This window comes from Sphaerodactylus townsendi, unplaced genomic scaffold, assembly GCF_021028975.2.
Source record: "Sphaerodactylus townsendi isolate TG3544 unplaced genomic scaffold, MPM_Stown_v2.3 scaffold_22, whole genome shotgun sequence".
Lineage (NCBI taxonomy): Eukaryota > Metazoa > Chordata > Lepidosauria > Squamata > Sphaerodactylidae > Sphaerodactylus > Sphaerodactylus townsendi.
The window spans coordinates 183,048-206,587 of NW_025950385.1; the positions used below are offsets into that span (position 1 = coordinate 183,048).

Sequence of the window (23,540 nt, forward strand, 5' to 3'; positions counted from 1 at the left end):
CAACAGCCAGGTTGGTTCAGGACAGTTGCGGTGCTAATAGTCTCATCCAGCTAAGACGATAAAAGGCCAGGTGAGCAACGTGTGTGAGCTGATCTTCTGCTGTTGTGGAGGCATCAAGGATCACAACCACACAGCTTGACGGGTGTTGGTTGCGCACTGTCAAGAGTCAGCCTTTGGTCACCGCCAACCGTTCCTCACTGGCCCAGTCACAGGGTCTCCATCTTCAATGGATTTTGCTTCAGCTGGCTCTATTTCGGCCATTTAACCCTGGTCTCAATGCAGCTGTTAAAAACATCTGGGTTGGAACCTGGTTGCCCATCTATTAACAGATGTCGCTGGCATATTAATACCCTAGCTCTGTGATGGCGAACCTTTGGCACTCCAGATGTTATGGACTACAATTCCCATCAGCCCCTGCCATAACGTCTGGAGTGCTAAAGGTTCGCCAATTGGCCATGCTGGCAGGGGCTGATGGGAATTGTAGTCCATAACGTCTGGAGTGCTAAAGGTTCGCCAATTGGCCATGCTGGCAGGGGCTGATGGGAATTGTAGTCCATAACATCTGGAGTGCCAAAGGTTCGGCCAATTGGCCATGCTGGCAGGGGCTGATGGGAATTGTAGTCCACAACATCTGGAGTGCCAAAGGTTCAGCCAATTGGCCATGCTGGCAGGGGCTGATGGGAATTGTAGTCCATAACATCTGGAGTGCCAAAGGTTCGGCCAATTGGCCATGCTGGCAGGGGCTGATGGGAATTGTAGTCCATAACATCTGGAGTGCTAAAGGTTCGCCAATTGGCCATGCTGGCAGGGGCTGATGGGAATTGTAGTCCATAACATCTGGAGTGCCAAAGGTTCACCAATTGGCCATCTTGGCAGGGGCTGATGGGAATTGTAGTCCCTAACATCTGGACTGCCAAAGGTTCGCCAATTGGCCATGCTGGCAGGGGCTGATGGGAATTGTAGTCCATAACATCTGGAGTGCTAAAGGTTCGCCAATTGGCCATGCTGGCAGGGGCTGATGGGAATTGTAGTCCATAACATCTGGAGTGCCAAAGGTTCACCAATTGGCCATGTTGGCAGGGGCTGATGGGAATTGTAGTCCCTAACATCTGGACTGCCAAAGGTTCGCCAATTGGCCATGCTGGCAGGGGCTGATGGGAATTGTATTTTTATTTATTTATTTATTTATTTGTTCCACTTTTATACCGCCCTCCCCCAAAGGGCTCAGGGCGGTTTACATCACAATATAAACAAGCGGATAACAAAATAGAATACTAAAATTCATGTCAGTTAAAAGCAGCGCTCTTAATTTATAATCAGTTAAAAAAACAGATGGCATTCAGGAATTGTAGTCCCTAACATCTGGACTGCCAAAGGTTCGCCACCACTGCAATAACTTAAGCAAGAATAATCTACGTGAATTACTATGTACTACATAATAAATGTGTATTATTGCTGTTACTATGCGTACTATTACTATATATTAGTTTGTACTACATAATAAATGGGCTCTCTGAACATGCCTGGAAAAGCGTAACTAAAATATGTACTAAAAACTGGTTTTTTAAAAAATTCTGTTTATTTTTTAAACTTAGCAGTTTTAATTTAAAAAATATTTTACAAAACTTAAATTTTTAAAAAAGTGCTTCCTTCAGAAGTGTGGTATCTTTCGCGTGCATTTGGTGGACGCGCATTCTGACGTCAGTGCAGACACATGTAGGGAGAATATTTGGGGTGATTCAGGGCTCAGTTTTTGTGGAGTTTTTTTAATGGGGGAGAACTTGGGGACGAAGCCGCCCCCCGTCGCTCCCACCCATCAGTCAACGAACTACTTTTCAAGGCGGAAGGATCGGGCTGCGAATTTACGCACGCCGCGGAAGAGCAGCGGCGTTCTCGGCGACGGCTATTTATGACACCTTCGCCGAGTGCGAGATTGGGCGAGGGGGGGCGGGCGGGCAGGCAGCTGGGCGGGGCTTCTCCGCTACATTAACCTTCCCTCAGTCGAAGCGCGCAGCATGCGCGAGAAGAAGCCGCGAGCCGGGACCTTTTTCTTTCCCCACACCCCTCCCTTTCTGAGGGAAGCCCCCCTAGAGCGCGGAGGGAGAAGAGAAGTTACGGAGGGTGACGCGACATTACGAAAAGGGGTGGGACCTTTGGCCCAAAAGTTGGAGGCGAGGCTTCGAGAAGGAGCCGGGAAAGAAAGACCCCGAGGCCAGGGGGCGGGGCTTTAAAAGCGGGTAATTAGGCGGGGGTTGGGAACGGGGCGGGGCGGACGGTTGGGGAGAAGGCGGGGCCGGCCTCCTTCTCGCGAGAGGAAGGCGGAGCCACCGCGGGACAAGGAGGCCCGAGGCTGGAGCAGCTCTCTTCGCAGGGGGGGCTGGGGAGGGAAAGCCAGAGAGGCCAAAAATCCGCCGTCGCGGCCCCTTGAGGTGTGTAGCCCGACAGCTACGGGGGGGCGGGGGGGTGTAGGAGGACGAAGGGAGCCAGCCAATAGGAAGAGAGGGAGAGAAATGAATTTAAATGGCGGTGGTGCCTTTGACAGGGGAAGGGGCCTGACCCCCCCCCTTTGCTTTCCTCCAGTTGAGGCTTCTTTGCCAGCTGCCCCTTCAGCCAGAGCCTCCTTTAGGAGTCCTGAGTGACAGTTGGTCGGGGGGGGGGAGGGAGGAGGGTAAGGCCTCAGACAAGTCTAAGTAGCGGGGGGGGGGGGTCTTCTTGAGGAACTGAGACTGCAGCTCTCTGTTTGCTTCCCTGGAACAAGAACCCTGTTGGAGCCGTGGGCCTCTTTGCTGAATTAAATCTGCAGGGTTTGTAGGGCTGCCCTGTGTGCAGTGGCGTATCTGCCTAGGGACAAGGGGTATCCCTTGTCCCCGGGCGCCACTCTTCTGGTCACATGGGGGCGCAAAATCAGCCCCCCACGTGACCAGGAAGTCCTGCTATCTCCTTGTTTTCGGGTGCCTCGACTCCGTCCAAGGCACACAAAAACGATGAGGCAGCAGGACTTGCCTCCAAGCACCCTCAATCCCACCCTGGACTCCTCCCTCCCTTCCTCCCCCCTGCCAGCTGGGCTCCCAGCCGGCAGGGGGAGTCTGGGGGGGGAGGTGGGCACCCTAGACCTTTCCCATGTCCATGGTGACATGGGCGGGGTCGAGGGCAGTGGGGGGTGGAGCCTGGGGGCATCAGGGGCAGAGGGGGGCCAGAGGCTGGGGGCGTCCTGGAGACAATTTGTCTCCGGGCGCCATTTACCCCTGGAACGCCTCTGCCTGTGTGTGTGGGGTGGTGGTGGTGGTGGTGGTGGCTTTGTATGGGCCCCATTGGAGTCAGGGAGGCTGGCTGTTGAATATAGGTGTGGAGGATCAGGCCATAACAGTGATGGCGAACCTATGGCACGGGTGCCAGAGGTGGCACTCAGAGCCCTCTCTGTGGGCACACACAGAGTTCATCATGTGGGAGATGGAAAATCACTCCCCCCCCCCCCCACACATCTAGACTGGCCTCGGCTGCTGGGCTCGATTATTAGCATTAAACCTAAGACCTAGTTAAGAACATAAGAACAAGCCAGCTGGATCAGACCAGAGTCCATCTAGTCCAGCTCTCTGCTACTCGCAGTGGCCCACCAGGTGCCTTTGGGAGCTCACAGGCAGGAGGTGAAAGCAATGGCCTTCTGCTGCTGCTGCTCCCGAGCACCTGGTCTGCTAAGGCATTTGCAATCTCAGTTCAAAGAGGATCAAGATTGGTAGTTTTGGGGAAGCAGTGTAGGTAACCCTGTTAAGCGATGTTAAACCCCACAGATTTTCATGCGAAGAACTGAAGCACAATCCTTTACCTGGGAGTAAGCTCGGTTGCTGGCAATGGGGGCTCGCTTCTGAGTAAACCCTCCTAGGGTCGTGATTCACCCGTTTGAAGAGCTGCACGGTTGCTTCAAAGCAAAGCCACCAAGTACCACCAAGCTTACTCCTGAGTAATGCGCGCCTCAGAGCCAACCGTTTTTTCTTAACTAAAACCTCAGTATTCGGGTTAAATTGCCGTGTTGGCACTTTGCGATAAATAAGTGGGTTTTGGGTTGCAGTTTAAGCACTCGGTCTCAAAAAGGTTCGCCATCACTGGGCTATAAAATAAAAAAAAGGGGGGGGGAGGTTTGAGGAAAAATGAGGAAGGAAATTCCCTCCCCCCCACCCCCAATAGCAAAAACTGGTTCTTGGGAATGGGGAGAGGAGCTGGTGGGCGGCAGCTTCAAGACATCTTCAACATAGTTTATTTCATTGGGGGTGTGGAGACGAGGTGAAAATGCGTTTTGAAGTATCTTCCTGATTTGTCATGCCCAATTCAGTTGCAAGTCATTGTTCAAAAAGGAACACACACACACACACACACACACACACACACACACACACACCCCTCCTGTTTGTCTGTGATCACGGGACTGCCCAGAGACCTCTGCCCCTTCAAATGCTGCAATTTCTACAGGAGGAGATATTTTCACTGAAAACAGTGAATGTGATGATGCATGAGGGTGGAATTGTCTAGCACAGTGGTTCTCAACCTGTGGGTCATGACCCCTTTGGGGGTCGAACGGCCCTTCCACAGGGGTCACCTAAGACTCTCTGCATCAGTGTTCTCCATCTGTAAAATGGATAAATGTTAGGGTTGGGGGTCACCACAACATGAGGAACTGTATTAAAAGGTCGCGGCATTAGGAAGGTTGAGAACCACCGGTCTAGCATATCTGCGATCTGAAACCTGAGTGCGTGCACGCTCCACATACCAGCCCAAGGGTTCTGAACACATTATGTGGCGATTGATGCACAGGGCATTGCTTCAGTGTGTGTCCAGTGGAACCTGCGTCCAATTCTGGCTCCTTGAGGAGCATCCTTATTTAATCTCTGGCTGTGTTTTTTGCATCTCCATTGGGATGTGAAACCTTTTATGTGTGCATGTAAAAGTACAAGAAGAAGCTCTCATTTGCATTGTCCAAGTTGTAAAACGTTCAATTTTTTCCGCTCGTGAGAGAGCACTTTTGTCTTGCTAATGAAGGCCCGGTCTCAAGGCTGTCTGTCCCAGCAGCTGTCAGAGCTTTGCACGGAGTTGCTGGAAAGGGGAAGATACAGTGCAATTGGAAATCAGGCTAAAGCTGGCAGCTTTTACTTCATCACGGACTGAGTTTGCTCTCTGAATTCTGTAGAAACTATAGAGCAGTGGTGGCGAACCTTTGGCACTCCAGATGTTATGGACTACAATTCCCATCAGCCCGGTCTCGCCTATTTAGGCAGCTCATTTCTGCGTTCTCTTGCCTCATGAAGCGACGGGATCCTGCTCTGAACAGCAAGCTTAGGACTTTGAGAGAGGTTAAAGAATTGCAGGGAAGATTGTGGAGATATATCCCTTCCCTCTCTGTGTTTTGTAAAGTTGAAGCTATCTTGTGTCAAATTCCTCTCTCCCGTCATATGCAATGTTGTTATTCTACGGGTAGTTGTGGTCATGCATTCATTTTGTTCTGGCGCTCTCTTCCCGATGCTAGTGACCAGTACTGGGTGCGAATTGTAATGGGTGGGGTGAGGGAAATCAGCCAGTGTGAAGGAATATTAAAAGTTCTGCAGAATATATTTTCCCAGCGGCTGTTGCTGCATTCCCAGTTGAAGAGGTTTTTTGGGGGTTTGAAGTGTCTGTACCACGGTGTGTTATGCTGCTGGTATATTCTGGAAAAAATATCCTGTTAGAATGTTGGTGGAAGTACCCTGTTTCCCTGAATATAAGACATCCCCTGAAAATAAGACGTAGTAGAGGTTTTGCTGAAGTGCGAAATATAAGGCATCCCCCAAAAGTAAGACGTAGCAAAGTTTTTGTTTGGAAGCATGCCCGTCGACCAGAACAGAGAAAAATAAGACATCCCCTGAAAATAAGACATAGCGCATCCTTGGGAGCAAAAATTAATATAAGACACTGTCTTATTTTCGGGGAAACACGGTAAGTATAGTGGTTTAAAATAAGGCACAGGTGTCAACACCATCATGCTGGCAGGGGATGACGGGAACTGTAGTCCATAACATTTGGAGGGCTGCGAGTTTGACACCTATGAAATAAGGGATAAATGTTGCCTTTGATGTTAGCCATTGGAATGCTCTGCCAAGCAAGCAGAGCATCCTCGTATCCTGCCACACACACTTATTCTTACGCAAAAAGAATCCACCCTCCTGATTTGTCCAAAACTGCTCCGTCTCAGTTCTCTAGTTTACATACTTACCTTTCTAATAATATACTTACTAACAGTGTCGCTCCAGGAATGGCTAGATATTTTTTCTCCTCTGTCCTCCAAACACTCGTATAGATGGAACTCCTGCTCCAGAGCGCGCGGCCACCAGAAGATTCCTTGCTTCTCTCTGTGTCGAATCGTTCAGTGCAATAAGGCAGGCTTATTTCCCCTTGTGGTGAAAGTACATTACCCGAACCGCAGCACGTATTTACTTGCCCTGGGGTTTGGCTGTTTTCAGGCTGAAAGCTGGGAGGAAGAAGCGAGTGGAGCGGCGGCAGCAGCAGCAGCAGAGATGGCGCGGCTGGTGGCAGTTTGCAGAGACGGAGAAGAAGAATTTCTCTTCGAGAAGCGGCAGATCCCCCTTTACATCGATGACTCCCTGACGGTGAGCAGCTGCTTTGCAAGTTTAACTACGTGCCCGGTGCACCTTGTGCTTGCAACACACTGGGGTGGTGTGTTGCAATTCTGAAGCGAGCCCCCCCCCCTCCACCGCCCGCCCTGGCCTTTAGAAAAGCCTTGGGCCCCGCCTTGGACTTCTTCCAGTTGTACTCCTTCCGAGCTTTGGTACGCAGTGTTGCATTAAACGCACACAATGTGCTTGTTTCTCTACCGCGTCTCTTATCGGAGCCACAGCGACACAAAAAGGAAAGGCCTCACCAGGAGATAGTCGTAGCCATTTTGGAACCTGTGTATCTGTAACAAGGGCTAGGCGTTTGTGCTGCTCCCTGTGCGTGCAAAAGACAGATTTCTATTTTCAGTGGCAGCGCTCGTCGCCTCTTTCTGTCGATTTCCTCAGTCCCAAGTTGGTTTATGAACTCTTAAGACTTGTTCTGCAGGTCCTGGGCTTCTTTTGAAGATCCTGGGAAGATGTGTGGTTTTGAGTTGCGGCTGCGGGGAGGGAGACAGCACTTTCTTGGAGGGGTTTTCAAACCTGCTGGCGCTTCTTTCACAATTTCTGTAGCGTGCATTTTTCAGGGGGCAATAGCTTGGCAGCCCACTTACTTTCCCGAATGTGTGTTTCAATAAATTTTAGGGAGAGTGGTGTAAGGCATACCTGAAACACTCGCTCCATAAAGACGTTAAATTTCTAGTATCCAGATTTTTTCTCCAGTTGTGCTTCACTATTTCTCTCCCCCTTCTTTATTACATCTCTCTCCCTCTCCCACCCTTTGGACTTCTTCAGTAAGGACAGTCAGAACTGCAGCCAGGAGTCCCAGCAGTGGTGTTCTGCTAGCTTTGCACTTCCTTCATGATTGGCCTTTATGTGGTTTCCTGACATTTTTTCTGAGCTTTGTTTGGAGGTGAGACTGTTGGGTCAGATGGTGCCCTGCTGCTGGTACTATACGTCTAGTACTGTTGTGGAGTACTTGGGGGGGGGGGGGTGTCAGCATTTTCCAATTCTGTGCTCCCCCTCCATACTCTTAGTGCCTGAGAAATGCCACTTCTGTTCTGGAGTTTTGTTGCTGGTTTAAGGGCACACTCCTCTCCACTTCTGCTCTGTAAAAACTGGGGCACATTGGTGCTATCCTGAGAAATCCTCCTTTTAGATCCTCCTGTAGAAAGAGTTGCTTGCTTTGGATTGTGGATTCCTCAGTCTTACATAAGGACTTTTTCAGGTGCCGTATTTATCTGTACATGCTTTTCCTGCAATTTATTCCGGGGGCTAAAGGTGGCATTCATGGTTCTGTTCGCCTGCCTTCACGCCTCCCTTCCTTTGTTCTCTTCAACAATCCTGTGAAATAGGTTAGAATGATTGACAGGGAGACTGGGCCCAGCATTGCCAGGTGAGCATCGTGGCTGAGTTAGGACTTGAACCCAGATTTCAATTCTAGTCCAACGTCCTGTGGGTGTCACAGCTTTTCTTTTGTGTATATTTTCTTTTATTCATATGTATCCTGCATTCCTCCCTAATGAAAACCCAAAGAAACTTACAATGTTCGCCACTCCTCCTTTTTATCCTCACAACAACCTTATGAGGCGGATTAAACTGAATGCATGTGACAGGCCCAAAGTCACCCATTGAGCATCTACGGCAGAGTGGGGATTCAAACCTGGGTCTCCTAGATCCTAGTCTTTTGCTCTAAGGCGTGGCCAACCTATGGCGCTCCAGGTGTATATGGACTACAATTTCCATCAGCCCCTGCCAGTATGGCCAATTGGGAATTGTATGGCTGATGGGAATTGTAGTCCATGAACATCTGGAGCTCCATAGGTTGGCCACCCCTAACCCCGTACATCATGCACCTACCGTTTTTTATAACCTGATGGAATGTTTGGTTTGTGGAACAAATAATTCTGAGGTGTCTAAATTTTGCCCTGTGTTAAAACCAGAGCAGACACTAGAGTTATTTTTACCCAGCTAGCAGTTGCTTGCAACTACTGAATGGGAGACAGTTGCAGTCAGTTGCAGCACGGAACCCTTCTCAGGCTTATTAGATTTCAAAAGTTTAAAAAATTCTTGCCTTGTCTGTATTTTGGGCTGTCAAATGGGTACTCTGGCTGTTGGCTTATGGGCATGGAGGGAAAATCACCTTATCGGCATAGCCATATATTTTGGCTACCTGTGGGATGTTGGGTAACTGTACAAGAATCCACTGTCCTCGTCATAGATTTGTATATGGTAAATTCCGGGTTGCATCTGTCCTGGGAGAGCGCAGGGCTGTTTTACCCATGACCCTGCCTTTCCTTACGGCACACCTTAGAGGTGACTTGAGCCTGTGGCTTCTCGCCCATGGAACTTTTTCCCTTGCAGCTGACCCTACTCGAGTAACGTCTGTTTTAAGGCAGTTTTGCAAATCACAGTCAAATTTTGCTAACCCCACTTGCCTATTCATACCTGTGTTGTTGGTTTGTGGCACGCCAGCTGCACGGGGCGGGGAAGGGAGGGAAAACCCGACTTGTCTCATTTATAAAAGCTTCCTTGTGGAGTCTTCTGGAACCTGTTCATTTTCTGCTTGGCTGACCGGGACAATGGCTGTTACAAATTGGGAAGGAGAGGAGGAGGAGTTTGGATTTATATCCCCCCTTTCTCTCCTGCAGGAGACCAAAGGGGCTTACAATCTCCTTGTCCTTCCCCCCTCACTACAAACACCCTGTGAGGTAGGTGGGGCTGAGAGAGCTCCGAGAAGCTGTGACTAGCCCAAGGTCACCCAGCTGGCGTGTGTAGGAGTGCACAGGCTAATCTGAATTCCCCAGAGAAACCTCCACAGCTCAGGCGGCAGAGCTGGGAATCAAACCCGGTTCCTCCAAATTAGATACACGAGCTCTTAACCTCCTATGCCACTGCTGTTAGCAAGCCAACCCAGGGGAATATCTTGTTTCCTTTTAGGTTGCCACCACCAGAAAATAACTTTCACTTGTCTAACCCAGGTGTTTAAAACATGTGGCCCAGTTGCCGGATTTGGCCATCTGTGGGAGCTTATCAGGCCCAGTGAGGCAACTTTCTGGGGAGTTTGACTCACGGTTCAGATAAGGCAGCCATCTCACTCCGCTGTGGGCCTGCCAGTTCAGGGACACCCCCTCACTGCCTTTCCAGGGCCAGGTGAGGTAGCCCCCTCCCCACCAGGGCCCTGCCTGACCAAGCCACATTTATGTCCTATCTGGCTCTCGTAACCAATGAGTTTGACAACGCTGGTGTAACTTTTTTGAGTCAGGTTATTGAGTCTGTTTTTCAGATATCGCAACCCCGGTGGAATCCAGCCGAGCAGGGGTTTGCCACTGACTTTCTACCACCCTCAGAAGGAAGTTAAAGTGATGCACATAGGGGCAAAAAATCCAAACTTCACATACACGCTACAGGGGTCAGTGCTATCAGTCACAGACCAGGAAAGGGATTTGGGCATCTTAGTTGATCGTTCCATGGGAATGTCAACTCAATGCATGGCAGCTGTGAAAAAGGCAAACTCTATGCTGGGGATCATTAGAAAAGGAATTGAGAATAAAACTGCAAAGATTGTCATGCCCTTTTATAAAGCCGTGGTGCGACCGCACTTGGAGTCCTGTGTTCAGTTCTGGTCGCCACATCTCAAAAAGGATATTGCAGAGATAGAAAAAGTGCAGAGAAGGGCAACGAGGATGATTGAGGGACTGGAGCACCTTCCTTATGAGGAGAGGCTGCAGCGTTTGGGACTCTTTAGTTTGGAGACGAGACGTCTGAGGAGGGATATGATTGAAGTCTATACAATTCTGCATGGGGTAGAAAATGTTGACAGAGAGAAATTTTCCTCTCTTTCTCACAATACTAGAACCAGGGGGCATACACTGAAAATGCTGGGGGGAAGAATTAGGACTAATAAAAGGAAACACTTCTTCACGCAACATGTGATTGGTGTTTGGAATATGCTGCCACAGGAGGTGGTGATGGCCACTCACCTGGATAGCTTTAAAAGGGGCTTGGACTGATTGATGGAGGAGAAGTCGATTTATGGCTACCAATCTTGATCCTCTTTGATCTGAGATTGCAAATGCCTTAACAGTCCAGGTGCTCGGGAGCAGCAGCAGCAGCAGAAGGCCATTGCTTTCACATCCTGCACGTGAGCTCCCAATGGCACCTGATGGGCCACTGCGAGTAGCAGAGAGCTGGACTAGATGGACTCTGGTCTGATCCTGCTGGCTTGTTCCTCTGTTCTTCTGTTCTTAAGTTGCTCTGTTGGGTGCATTTAGTAGTGGCATAGATCAAGGGACTTCCCTTCGCGTTGGCATCGGTTTGCAGTGATATTTTGAAAAATAAGGCAAAACCCAGAAGGGCATTTTGTGTCTTCTCATAATTTCAGGTGACTCTGAACTCAGGTGGGGGCTGAAGGTCAAGGAATTCAGCAGCTCGGCTGAGTGAAGGTGGCTCAGCACACCCAAGTCTTTGGGCGGAGGCTGTGGCATAGAGTGTGGGTGTTGGCTGTGTCCAAAGGCACAGCTTGTCCTCTGACTTCATAATGCCTTGTAAGGTGCTGGGACTTTGCCCACTGATGATAGAATCACAGAATGATGGAAGAGACCACAAGGGCCATCAAGTCCAACCCCCTTGCCATGCAGGAACACAAACCAAAGCACTCGTGGTGCCACCTCAGCCAAATGGCAGCCTTTTTGCCTTCTGATCCAGTCCCCTGTGTGCTAAGAAGGGGCCTTTGCGTTCTAAAGGTCAGGTCTGTTGGTTGAGGCCAAAGATCACTCCTTTGCTCTCTGGGATCCAAATCTTTGTTGTCCTTCTAGGTGCCTTATGAAGGAGCCACACCACTCGCTTCTGTAGGAAAATGAGTCCCCTGGAGCTGACAGGGAAGTTGATTTGGCAGGCAGGGTACAATCATTATCTCAGTAGATAATGAAAGGAGGCTTCAGGAGAAAGAGGTCAAGGGCTGTTGTAGGCGGAACTTGAAGCTACTCTTTCCAGCCCTATGACCTGACTGTGCAAGTTGTTCGAACTGACAAAATATTCTCAAATATACAAACAAATGGCAAAGGGAGAAAGGAAAGAGAACCCCTTAATTTTCACAAAACATTGTCATACGGCTCCCAATCTTGATCCTCCTTGATCTGAGACTGCAAATGCCTGAGCAGACCAGGTTCTCGGGCGCAGCAGCAGCAGAAGGCCATTGCTTTCACATCCTGCATGCGAGCTCCCAAAGGCACCTGGTGGGCCACTGCGAGTAGCAGAGTGCTGGACTCTGGTCTGATCCAGCAGGCTCTTTCTTATGTTCTCATTCCACTGTCAATTCACTCTAAATCTATAGTGGCAAAACGTTTGGTTATGAAGAAAGACCTAGAATGTGCTCTTTTTTTAGGATGGCTTAGCACCTGTAGTTCGGTAACTAGATGTCCACGTGAGCTGCTTTTGTGTCCATTCCCTCTTCTGAGGTCTCCAAGAGGAAGCAAAGATGGCGTAACAACCTGTTGTGATTCTGTCTTGTCTGTCTTCCAAAGAATTCAGCTTACCACATACACTTCCTCCACCTCCCCTTTGCTTTGTTCTCAAACCAACCTTGTGAGGTAGGTGAGGCTGAGAGGAAGCCATTAGCCCAAGATCATTCAGTGGGCATCATGGATGACCAAGGATTTTTGCCTTTGTCTCCTAGCCTTCGCCCATTATTATAGCAGTTGTGCCACCCGAGTGTGGTAAGTAGGTTCTCATTTGAGACTCGCAAACAGTAGGAGTATCCCTGCTGAATGGAGTTCATGGCCAGACATTTTGTTTGGTTATAGTGATTGATCCCCACAGAGATCCTGAAACTTGTTAGCTGTCAGATCCTCAATGATAGAAACAACACCTTGTAGAGAGCAAAGGTTTATTCAACCAGAGGACAGCTTGGAAAAGCCAGAATCGACTTTTCCCCGCGCAAACAGTAGTATAAAGTCAAAGCATCACAGATCCATCCCCCAACCAAGGACCCACCTCCCATGAGAACAGACAATGAAATATGTAGACAGTTTGATAAGAGCAAGAGTCCGTTGGAGCTGACCTTGGCCAGCACCTGGTGGTGAAAGCAGTTAGAAACAGTCACACACAGTGGTGGGATCCAAAAATTTTAGTAACAGGTTCCCATGGTGGTGGGATTCAAACAGTGGCGTAGCACCAATGGGGCTGGGCGGGGCATGACGGGGGCGTGGCCAGGCATTCCGGGGGAGGGGCATTAATAATTTCTCTGTTACTGTAAAAAACTCTTACTGTTAAAAAAAAGTTCCTAAGTTCTAGCTGGTATCTTTCTGTCCATAATTTAAACTCATTACAGCAAGTCCTATCGTCTACTGCCAACAGAAACAACTACTTCTCCTCTAATTGACTGCCTGTCAAATACTTAATACTTTCAAATACTTAATTTTGTTTCTAGAAATCAAAAGAAGGAGACTTTCCTTAAACAAGGAACTTTACCATATTACTAAAACATGTTTTTAAAACAGCCCAACAGGGAGAATTATCCTGTTTTCTACCTTCGCTAACCAGCCACATAGGAAACAACAGGACTTTATGATTTTTGGACCTAATGGGATTTCTAACGGAAAAGCAGACCCAATTAGTAACCCCCTCTCGGCACACACAAATAATTAGTAACCCACTCTCGGGAACTGGTGAGAACCTGCTGGATCCCACCTCTGGTCACACAGTATGAACATAAGAACATAAGAACTAGCCTGCTGGATCAGACCAGAGTCCATCTAGTCCAGCACTCTGCTACTCGCAGTGGGAGCTCACGTGCAGGAGGAGAAAGCAATGGCCTTCTGCTGCTGCTGCTGCTCCTCAGCACCTGGTCTGCTAAGGCATTTGCAATCTGAGATCAAGGAGGATCAAGATTGGTAGTCATAGATCAACTTCTCCATAAATCTGTCCAAGCCCTTTTTAAAGCTATCCAGGTGAGTGGCCATCACCACCCCCTGTGGCAGCATATTCCAAACACCAATCACACGTTGCATGAAGAAGTGTTTCCTTTTATTAGTCCTAATTCTTCCCCCCAGCATTTTCAATGGATGCCCCCTGGTTCTAGTATTGTGAGAAAGAGAGAAAAATTTCTCTCTGTCAACATTTTCTATCCCATGCATAATTTTATAGACTTCAATCATATATAGACTTCAATCAGGTCCCCACCCTGCCAAGTTTTTATAAAAAGGTTCATTGTAAAAGGGGAAATGAAGGATGGTAAAATTCAAAAACGGGTGGAAAAAGCACAACAAAAATACAGGGAAAACACAGCAACACAGTGCATGTGCAGAGTTCCAGTTTCCACGGAAGACAAGGGAAATCCCAGTTGTCCAGATATTAATGCTAAATGGGCTTAAGCCAGCCTCCTTTCTAGGAATGACAGTTTTCTCCAGTTCCAGATAACTCCCCATCTCTGATGTCAGCGGCTATTTTTACGAATCAGAGCCATTTCCCATATATTCCCCCCCTCTACCAAGCACCTGGTAACGGTTCTGAAATTCCATGGCAAATCTGCTCCAAACCAGATTGTCCTTTGTCCAAAAGGGATCAAGTCTGCCAGAGTGGTCTAGTGTGGAATGAAAGTGAATACATTTATTTTGATGTAATCTGTGGTCCATAAGGTCTAGGTGGCATTCCTGAGCCCAAGCGAGTTTTAAGATTTCTGCTACTCACCCCACTTACCTGCACACATACCATTTTGAGACCCTTATTTTTATTTTTATTTAAGATCCCACTTGTTAACACTTGATTTCTAGCTTATAAATACCCATTTGCCTGGACACAGTGTCTGACAAAGAAAAAGAAGAAGAGTTGGATTTATACCCCCCCTTTCTCTCCTGTAAGGAGACTCAAAGGGGCTTACAATCTCCCTTCCCTCCCTCACAACAGACACCCTGTGAGGTAGGTGGGGCTGAAAGAGCTCCGTAGAGCTGTGACTAGCCCAAGGTTACCCAGCTGGTATCTGTTGGAGTGTACAGGCTATTCTGAATTCCCCAGATAAGCCTCCATAGCTCAAGTGGCAGAGCGGGGAATCAAACCCAGTTCCTCCACTGCGCCACTGCTGCTCCCCACTGCATTGGGAGCTGGCAAAGCTTTTAAGCTTTCTGGGTGCCCCAAATGCTTAATACAGGAATGCTTCAAGAAAAATATTGAGAACTAATGACATTGGTTGCAACTTCTTTGGTGGTACTCCTCAGCAAAGTTTGGGGATACTTCTCAGTTAAAAATGCTTCTTCATCCCCTTCCTGACCAGAGTGCCTGACTGTTTTACCAGGTCTTTGTACCCCTGCAACGTTTGTCAAAGTGTGAAAAAGGCATAAAACCTTTCAAAATGGAAGTCTGCAGCAAAATGAACTTCTCTATCCCCGAATCTCTAGTGATGAAGTCTCCAACCTTTTTGAGTCTGCAGGCACATGTGGAATTCTGGCATGGCATGCTGGGAACAGCAACAAAATGGCTGCCATAGGAGGCAGAGCCTGCCACAAAATGGTTGCCACAACTTCACTTCAGTGGCACGGTGTAGAACCACGTCCAGTGGTGGCAACTGTTGCTAAAGTAGTATTTTTTTAAAAAAATCTGAACAGCCAGTCAGAAGCCTTGCTAGGCAAAAGCCTTATTTGGCTCCACCCACTTCCTAAAACCACTTGATGGGCGCCACAGAAGGGGGCAGTGGGCACAGTGTTCTAATATGTAGGCAGGTTGTTGCTTCATGATACCCCAAGGGTACTTTTGTGTGTATCCTGTATAAAATATTGTTCAGGTGTTTTTTTGTGGAGTTTGTCCTACTCAGCTGACCTTTAGAGCTTTCAGACCGCGTTTAACGACCAGCCCGCTTGATGTCTCATGGGTTTGTCCAGACTCTTCCAAAGTGCAGTCGCACTTTCTCCCCAACTATGAGATTGTGAATCTCTAAATGGCAAGCTTCCAGCTTCATGCACAGGTCTGTTAGTTGTCGGTACGTCGAAAGCAGGAACTGAATAGAACCTGTGGGGCTGGCTGTGTCTGAGCCATTTGTGGTTTGCAGTGACAGGAATAGAAAGCATTATACCTTGGAGTCGTTTGTTTAATTAATGTGCTCCTAAATTGGCACTTGGAGAGAATCAGCTTTTTCCCCTCAAGTCATTAGGCTGTCACTCTTGCGTGACCGCTGCTCGGTAATTTCTGTGCTGTAATTAAGCCATTGGATCACTTTCCCTTGCCTGATGCAGGGATGCCGCGGCCTGCTTTAAAAATTGCCCTATAGCAGGGGCGGGGCCAACCTATGGCACTCCAGATGTTCGTGGACTACAATTCCCATCAGCCACTGCCCGCATGGCCAGTTGGCAGGGGCTGATGGGAATTAGTCCATGATGGTCTCAAGGCTGTCTGTCCCAGCAGCTGTCAGAGCTTTGCACGGAGTTGCTGGAAAGGGGAAGATACAGTGCAATTGGAAATCAGGCTAAAGCTGGCAGCTTTTACTTCATCACGGACTGAGTTTGCTCTCTGAATTCTGTAGAAACTATAGTGAGCATATGTTATTGAAGTGTCCCCTTTATGAGGAGGCAAGGAAAAAAAAGCCTGTCACATCTACTACACAAGATGACATATTGTTCTGATAAAGTTTGTTGTGAAAAATTATTACAAGATAAGAAGGAGAATATCACTAAATGGGTAGCAAAATTCTGTCTATTCATTATGAAAAAGAAAAAATGATCTGAATATGGTATCCCCCTTAGATATTTTTGTTTTGTTTAGTATTTTTATGCTGTTTGGTGTGTTTACAAAGTATAATGATATATAGATGGATAGTGCTGGATTACGGGAGAGAGATCTGCATTCTTGTTTTGTTGTAGATATTTTGGAGATTTGTAATATATTTGGTCGTTGACCGTAAATAAAGTCTTCTTCATACGGACTGAGTTCCTGTGAGGATCTGCAGGAGAGGGAAGGCACGGTTTGCAAATTCTGTGAGCGCTTGACAGTTTAGGGATCCTGATTCCCTTTTCCCTCTCTTCCCTTCTCTCCTCCTTAACTGATTTGTGTGTGTTCAGTCCAGGCAGTCCCGACTGATGGCAACCCTTCAAACTGTTGTCGCTGACAACTTTGCTCAGGTCTTGCAGACTGAGGGCCAGGCCTTTCTATATCAAGACCAGTGGTGGGATTCAGCTGGTTCACACCAGTTCCAGTGATGGCGAACCTTTTGCACTCCAGATGTTATGGACTACAATTCCCATCAGCCCCTGCCAGCATGGCCAATTAGCTACCATCTAGAGTGCCAAAGGTTCACCACCACGGGGTTAAGCCAAACTGGTAGCTAATTTTTCCCCCATTGGCTGAATGCCATCACCCCAGGGGAGGGTGAGTGAGAGAGCTTTCTGAGCCCCAGAGTGGCCTGGCGCCAAGGCACCAAGCCACTCCAGGGCTCAGTAAGCCCCCTCTCTCACCCTTCCAGGCCAAGCCGCAGCCTTCCCTCACCTTCCCCGCCCCAGCGGCCCAACAATTGGGAAGTGGAGGAAAAGGCCCCAGCCGGCCGCATTCCTCCACAGCAGCCAGGTAAGTGGGCAGTGGGGGGAGGGGGTGGTGAGGGATGCAAATAATTAGATTATTATTATTATTGTTATTGTTAATATTTATATTTATATTTATAAACCGCCCTCCTCCGGAGGGCTCAGGGCGGTGAACAAAACATATAGATAGAGCACAAAATAAAATCGATGATATCAAAATTAATTAAATAGATCATTAAATAGTGGCTCTATACATGTTAAAAACCAACCCCATTAAAATGCAGCGTCCTAATATCAGATATACCAATGGCGTCCTACTAATAAATCCCCTAAGAAAAGGGGGAGGGGGGACGGCAGGGTCCACAGATGTTATAGAAAGGGGGGGGGGGCATCAGCGGCCGGTCTCCCCAAAGGCCCGGTGGAACAGCTCAGTCTTGCAGGCCCTGCGAAATTCATTAAGATCCCGCAGGGCCCGCATAGCTGGAGGTAGGGCGTTCCACCAGATAAATTAATAGAATCCCACCACAGATCAAGTCAGCCCATCTCAGGTTGAGTCTTCCTTGTTTCCTGCTGCTTTCACCTTTTCCGCATCGTGGGCAAAGTGATGTCATCATTCAGGGCCATGGATCGCCCCTCACCTACCTACCTGCTGCCTAAAACCTGGCAACCTGGCAACCCTAACCTCATGGAATGCATAGTGAATCACACATGGGCTTTGCTGCTTTCCAGGGGAAGCCCAAGCATTGGGGTGTGTGGGGGGGGGGGGTCACAACCAGAAGTTCTGCAGAGCCTGGGGGCCCATTGACATGCCTGGTCTACACTATTTCGGAATAATAATAATAATAATAATAATAATAATAATAATAATTATTATTATTATTATTATTATTATTATTATTATTATTATTATTATTATTATTATTATTATTATTAATTAAATTTGGTATACTGCCCTATCCCCGAGAGCTCAGCACAGAAACAAACATTACAGCACAGAAATAAACATTATCCTTCATTACAACAAAGAACCTTTATTGGCATAACAACATTATATACACAGATCCATTTAACCAAGTAGAGGGAAACTAAAATAAATGTACAGGTAGAGAAGGCTGATGTTCAGGATTTGCTCCTAAAGCGCTGTTTTATATACAAATCCAAAAATTTGGTGACTGCATCGTTTGCATCGCTACTGGGGCTGTCCAACAGAAAGGTAATCTTTTGCAAGTCAGATGCATACTCTTTTTTGAGTAGCAGAGGTGACAAGTATTTAACTCTGGGTACTGTGTAAAGTGGACAATAAAGTAAAATATGGTCTGTAGAGTCAACACAATTCCCGTTGCATATGCGTAGCCTTTGGCGGAAAGGGGTTTTAGTGAATCTCCCTGTTGATACGGCTGATGGAAGGGCATCGCAACGGGCCAACATCATTGCTCTACGGAGCCTGGGCACGGTTATCTGGTGCAGGTATTGAGCCCCCTTATTACCAATGTAGGTGATACCTAGAGCTAAAGGTGGCGTAGTGGATAAGTGTTATCCTTCATTAATTCATGACATTTGGAAGTGGGGAGGACTAGGCTCTGTGGAATATATTTGCCTTGGCCTTAGGCCTTGCCTACGCATGACAGTAGCAAACCTGTGTCTTTAAACATGGGTCAGTGCGGTATAGTGGTTAGAGTGCTGGGTTGGGGTCTGGGTAGTCCAGGTACAACTCCTTATACCAGCGATTCTCAACCAGGGTTCCGTGGTACCATGGGGTGCCTTGAGCAGGTCCCGGGGGTACCGGGCACAGTTACCAGTCCCCCTCACTTTTGCGGTGTCTTCCGCCGGTGCCAGCAAGGACATGGAGCTGGCCCAGGGGGCAGGAAGTGCTGCAAGGTCAGTAGCCATTTCCTGCCCCACAGTGCTTCCCTTCACCCTGGGAGGAGAAGGGGGGTAGGGGTGGCAGGCAAGGAAGGTGGGGGGGATGACAGGGGTACTGTGAGATATGAAGAGTGAGGCCAAGGGTACCGTGACGTTGAAAATGTTGGGAAACACTGCCTTATATTGTGCAGGTTTTTTCCACTTCCAGCTTAAACTAGTGTGTGGAGGGATGGGGTTTGAAGTAAAATGGTGTTGGGGGGGGGGATCCGCAAGCCACGCTCAAGTGACCTTGGTTGGCAGGGGGCGGGTGGGTTCTGAGGGAGCAGCAGTGGCGTCGGAGGTTAAGAGCTCGTGTATCTAATCTGGAGGAACCGGGTTTGATTCCCCGCTCTGCCGCCTGAGCTGTGGAGGCTTATCTGGGGAATTCAGATTAGCCTGTACACTCCCACACACGCCAGCTGGGTGACCTTGGGCTAGTCACAGCTTCTCGGAGCTCTCTCAGCCCCAACCCACCCACCCACCCCTTCCTCTTCCTCTTCTTCTTCTTCTTCTTCTTTCTTCTCTTTCTCTCTTTCTTTTCTTTTCTTCTTTCTTCTTTCTTCTTTCTTCTTCTTCTTCTTCTTTCTTCTTCTCTCTTCTTCTTCTTTCTCTTCTTCTTCTTCTTTTCTTCTTCTTCTTCTTCTTCTCCTCCTCCTCCTCCTCCTCCTCCTCCTCCTTCTTCTTCTTCTTCCTCTTCCTCTTCCTCTTCCTCTTCCTCTTCCTCTTCCTCTTCCTCTTCCTCTTGTGGGAGGAGAAATGGCGTGTGTGAATGAAGTTCCTGGTTAAAAAGGGGAAGGAGAGGTAGAATTTGGTGGCTCTTCTTTTAGGTATTTGGAGAAGGCCCAAACTGAGATCTAAAGACTCACTTAAACATTTTCATCCTGCTTTTGTTCTCACACGGGGAGGAACCCAGCAGCACAGCACACCAACAACCAAAATTCAACAACAGCTCACAACCCAGCGGGCCCCCAGAACACAGTGGCCCCAGGGACGTCCTGGGCTGGTGCTTGTTGTCCTGGCACGGCTGACTGCAGGCCGCGGGCCACGGGCCGAGAGCCCTCTGGCTCGCTCCTTGGATCAGGCCTGGGCTTTAAGCCACCTGCCAAAAGAGGAGGGGCAGATATTCAGGCCAGGCCTTATTCAGCCCGGGGCGCAGGAGGAAGGAAAGTGCATCTGAGTTCAAGCTGCAGTAAGTGAGGCCTCAGCTGGGGGTGGCAGGCGTCTTTTTGGTTTTTTTAAGTAAAAAAAGTGTGATGTATTGTCGAAGGCTTTCAGGGCCGAACTCACCGGGGTGCTGTGTGTTTTCCGGGCTGTGTGGCCGTGTTCCAGTAGCCTTTTCTCCTGACGTTTCGCCTCCATCTGTGGGCACAGGTGCAGGCGAAATGCTACTGGAACACGGCCACACAGCCCAGAAACCACACAGCACCCCAGGAAAAAAGTTTGGCTGATCAATAAGTTCTTGGCTCTTTTGAAAACCGAAGCTGAATGTCGAGAGGAGGGGATGCTGTTCTTGGAGGAAGTTGTCCTGTTCCATGACTGTTAAATTGTGTTGTGCTGCGGCTTCCAAAAGTCCACGGGACACGCACAAAGACTGTAGCACAATCCTAGCAGCACCACTGGTGCTTTGGCCTCCCGTGGAGTCTCCTTTTCTGTGGGTGACTTCTGTGGTCTTGTTTGGGCAGTCTTTGTATTGGATGGCTCTTGAAATTATTCAGAGGCGGAGCTTCCGCGGGGACATCTGGGGACAAATGCCTCTGGCAGCCACCATTCAGTCACGTGCTCCCCCCCCCCCCGGATAATCGTCCCCCATACAGCCACACCCCCACCCCAGGGCAGCCGTGCCTTGCTGCCACTGCTCCTGGGCTCTAAAAGCACCATTGTCCCCCTTCCCCACCCCCAGGAAACCCTCTTGGGCTCACCCCCCCCCACAAGGAAGCCCAGGCCCACAGAGCAGCTCCACAAGCCCTTCCCTGCCTCCCCCCCCCGTGAGGAAGCCCGAACCCCGCCACCCCCACCCTAACCTACAGCTTCCCACCTTCCCCCCACCCAAGCCTGATTTTCTAACCTTTCCCCACCCCTACCCTCACTTTGCCTCCCTCTCCCACCCCAACACTAACCTGCTAATCCTCCCCACCCTCATGCTCTCCTACCAACCCCCAGCCATTTTCAACGCTCCCCACCCCAATCCTAATGTTTCCGCCCTCCCCCCCACCCCGTCACACCTTCCAACCCTCCCCACCCCAAGCCTTACCTTCTAACACTCCCCTGCCCCAACCCTCACCTTGCCACTCTCCCCCACCCCAATACTAACCTGCCAACCCTCTCCTAACCACTCCTTCCAACCCTCCCACCAGCTAAACGCAGTGGGGCCAAACCTTTGGCACTCCAGATGTTATGGACTACAATTCCCACCAGCCCCTGCCAGCATGGCCAATTGGCTATGCTGGCAGGGGCTGATGGGAATTGTAGTCCATAACATCTGGAGTGCCAAAGGTTCGCCACCACGGACCTAAAGCCTTACCTTTCAACCATGCCACATCAAAACACTAACCTGCTAACCCTACCCACCCTCATACTCTCCTACCAACCCCCAGCCATTTTCCACTCTCCCCCACCCCAGTACTAACCTGCTAACCCTTCCCTCCCCTAGCCACTCCTTTGAACCCTCCCACCACCACACCCCTCACATTGCCACCCTGCCCCACCCCAATACTAACCCGCTAACCCTACCCACCCTCATGCTCTCCTACAACCATCCCCCCACCCCTAGCCTTACCTTTCAACCCTCCCCCATGCCTCACCTTGCCCCCCTGCCCCACCAGAACCCTCACCTTTCTGACCTCCCCCAGCTGAAGCCTCCCATTCCACCCTCTCCCAATCTGCCACCCCAAGGCTGCCCTGTCAACCCTCCCACCACCCCAAGGCACTCGGTTCCACCCCCCTCCACTCCAGCCCTCACTTTGCCACCCTCCCCCCACCCCACTCCTCTCCACCCTGCACCTATCTTCACGTACCTTCCTACTTCAAGCCACACTCTTCAACCGGTCCCACCCCCGAGCCGCAGATGCACACCCAGGTAAGTGTCGCACCTTGAGCAAGGGTGGGGTGGAGGCTGCTACAGCCCCCCTAAAGCCCATTGCTGGGGAGATCCTTCCTCTTCCATCCTTTTCTAGGGCCCATTGCATCTCCCCAGCAATGGGCTTTGCTGCTAGTAGATTGTTTGGTCGTGGTGAAGGAGAGTGGCAGCCCATATGTGTGTGGGGGGGTGGGGGTGGGGTGGAGGACTAAGATTTTTGCCCCGGACGCCATTTTTCCTAGATCCCCCTCTGAGACTAATTCAGTTCTGTGACCTTTGTGGGCCCCAGCCTGTTGGACAGCGGGCAGTGTGGAGGGTTTTTGTGTGCATTGAACCTGAAGGAATGCTGACTTGTTGGGGAGCCTCAGAGTTCAGGTCCAAGACTTTAACATCTATGCGTTCTACTTTGGTTTGAAAGCCTTGTTTTTCTGTTCTCCTGCAGATGGTGATGGAGTTTCTTGATAATGTGCTAAACCTTGATGGACATCAGAATAATGGAGCACAGCTAAAGCAGTTCGTCCAGGTGTGTACGCCTTCATGCTATTTGATATCTCGCCCCTTGCAGAGATTCCCAAAGGAAACTCTAAATAATAAAGGATGCGCAAGTACAATCATTTGTACGACTCAGTAAAATGCGGCAGACAGACTATCCCAATATGTGTGTTAGATCAGCAACGTATACCGATCAACGTAAACCCGGACCGTGTGAACATCAGCAAGCAAGAAAATGAGCCAATTTCAATAGACAGCAAATGACAGGAAAAGAATTATTATTTTTTTATTTTTTAAGCACACGGATATCTTCTTGTTTAAACATCTGCTACCGAAGAGCAAACAGGATAAAATGCACTTCAGTTTTGTTACTGGATCTGATAAGTGCCCTATCTATCCAATCAAGACAAAGGCCCATCTAGTCTATTTTCAGCCCCTACTAGCCAGATGCTTCTGCTGATTCCACAGCTTTTGTAATCAGTGTGTATGAAGTCGCCTTTCAAAGTGATGTACCTATAAAATCAGCTCGAAAACTGCAGAAATCAAGACCTGTAAGGCAGTGGTGGCGAACCTGTGGCACGGGTGCCAGAGGTGGCACTCAGAGCCCTCTCTGTGGGCACACGCAAACAGAGTTCGTCATGTGGGGGGAATCCCCCCCCCCCACACACACATCTAGGCTGGCCTGGGCCGCTGGGCTCGATTATTAGCATCAAACCTAAGACCTAGTTTTGGGGAAGCAGTGTAGGTAACCTTTATAAGTGCTGTTAAACTCCACTGATTTTCATGCGAAGAACTAAAGCGCAATCCTTTACCTGGGAGTAAGCTTGGTTGCTGGCAATGGGACTTGCTTCTGAGTAAACCCTCCTAGGCAGAGGTGGGATGCAGCCTATTCGCACCTATTCGGTAGAACCGGTTACTAAAATTTTCTCAGTT

The 23,540-nt window shown here is 49.1% G+C and overlaps 2 long non-coding RNA genes across 2 annotated transcripts; both read left to right on the plus strand.

Annotated features, from left to right (window-relative positions):
* Positions 1-1,011: 1,011 nt before the first annotated feature.
* On the plus strand, positions 1,012-1,461 carry LOC125425211. Its single transcript, XR_007243329.1, has 2 exons — positions 1,012-1,055; positions 1,377-1,461. It is a non-coding gene; the product is annotated as an uncharacterized LOC125425211 (long non-coding RNA).
* Positions 1,462-2,317: 856 nt separating this feature from the next.
* Positions 2,318-22,638, plus strand: LOC125425215. Its single transcript, XR_007243331.1, has 3 exons — positions 2,318-2,429; positions 6,486-6,632; positions 22,558-22,638. It is a non-coding gene; the product is annotated as an uncharacterized LOC125425215 (long non-coding RNA).
* Positions 22,639-23,540: the final 902 nt, after the last annotated feature.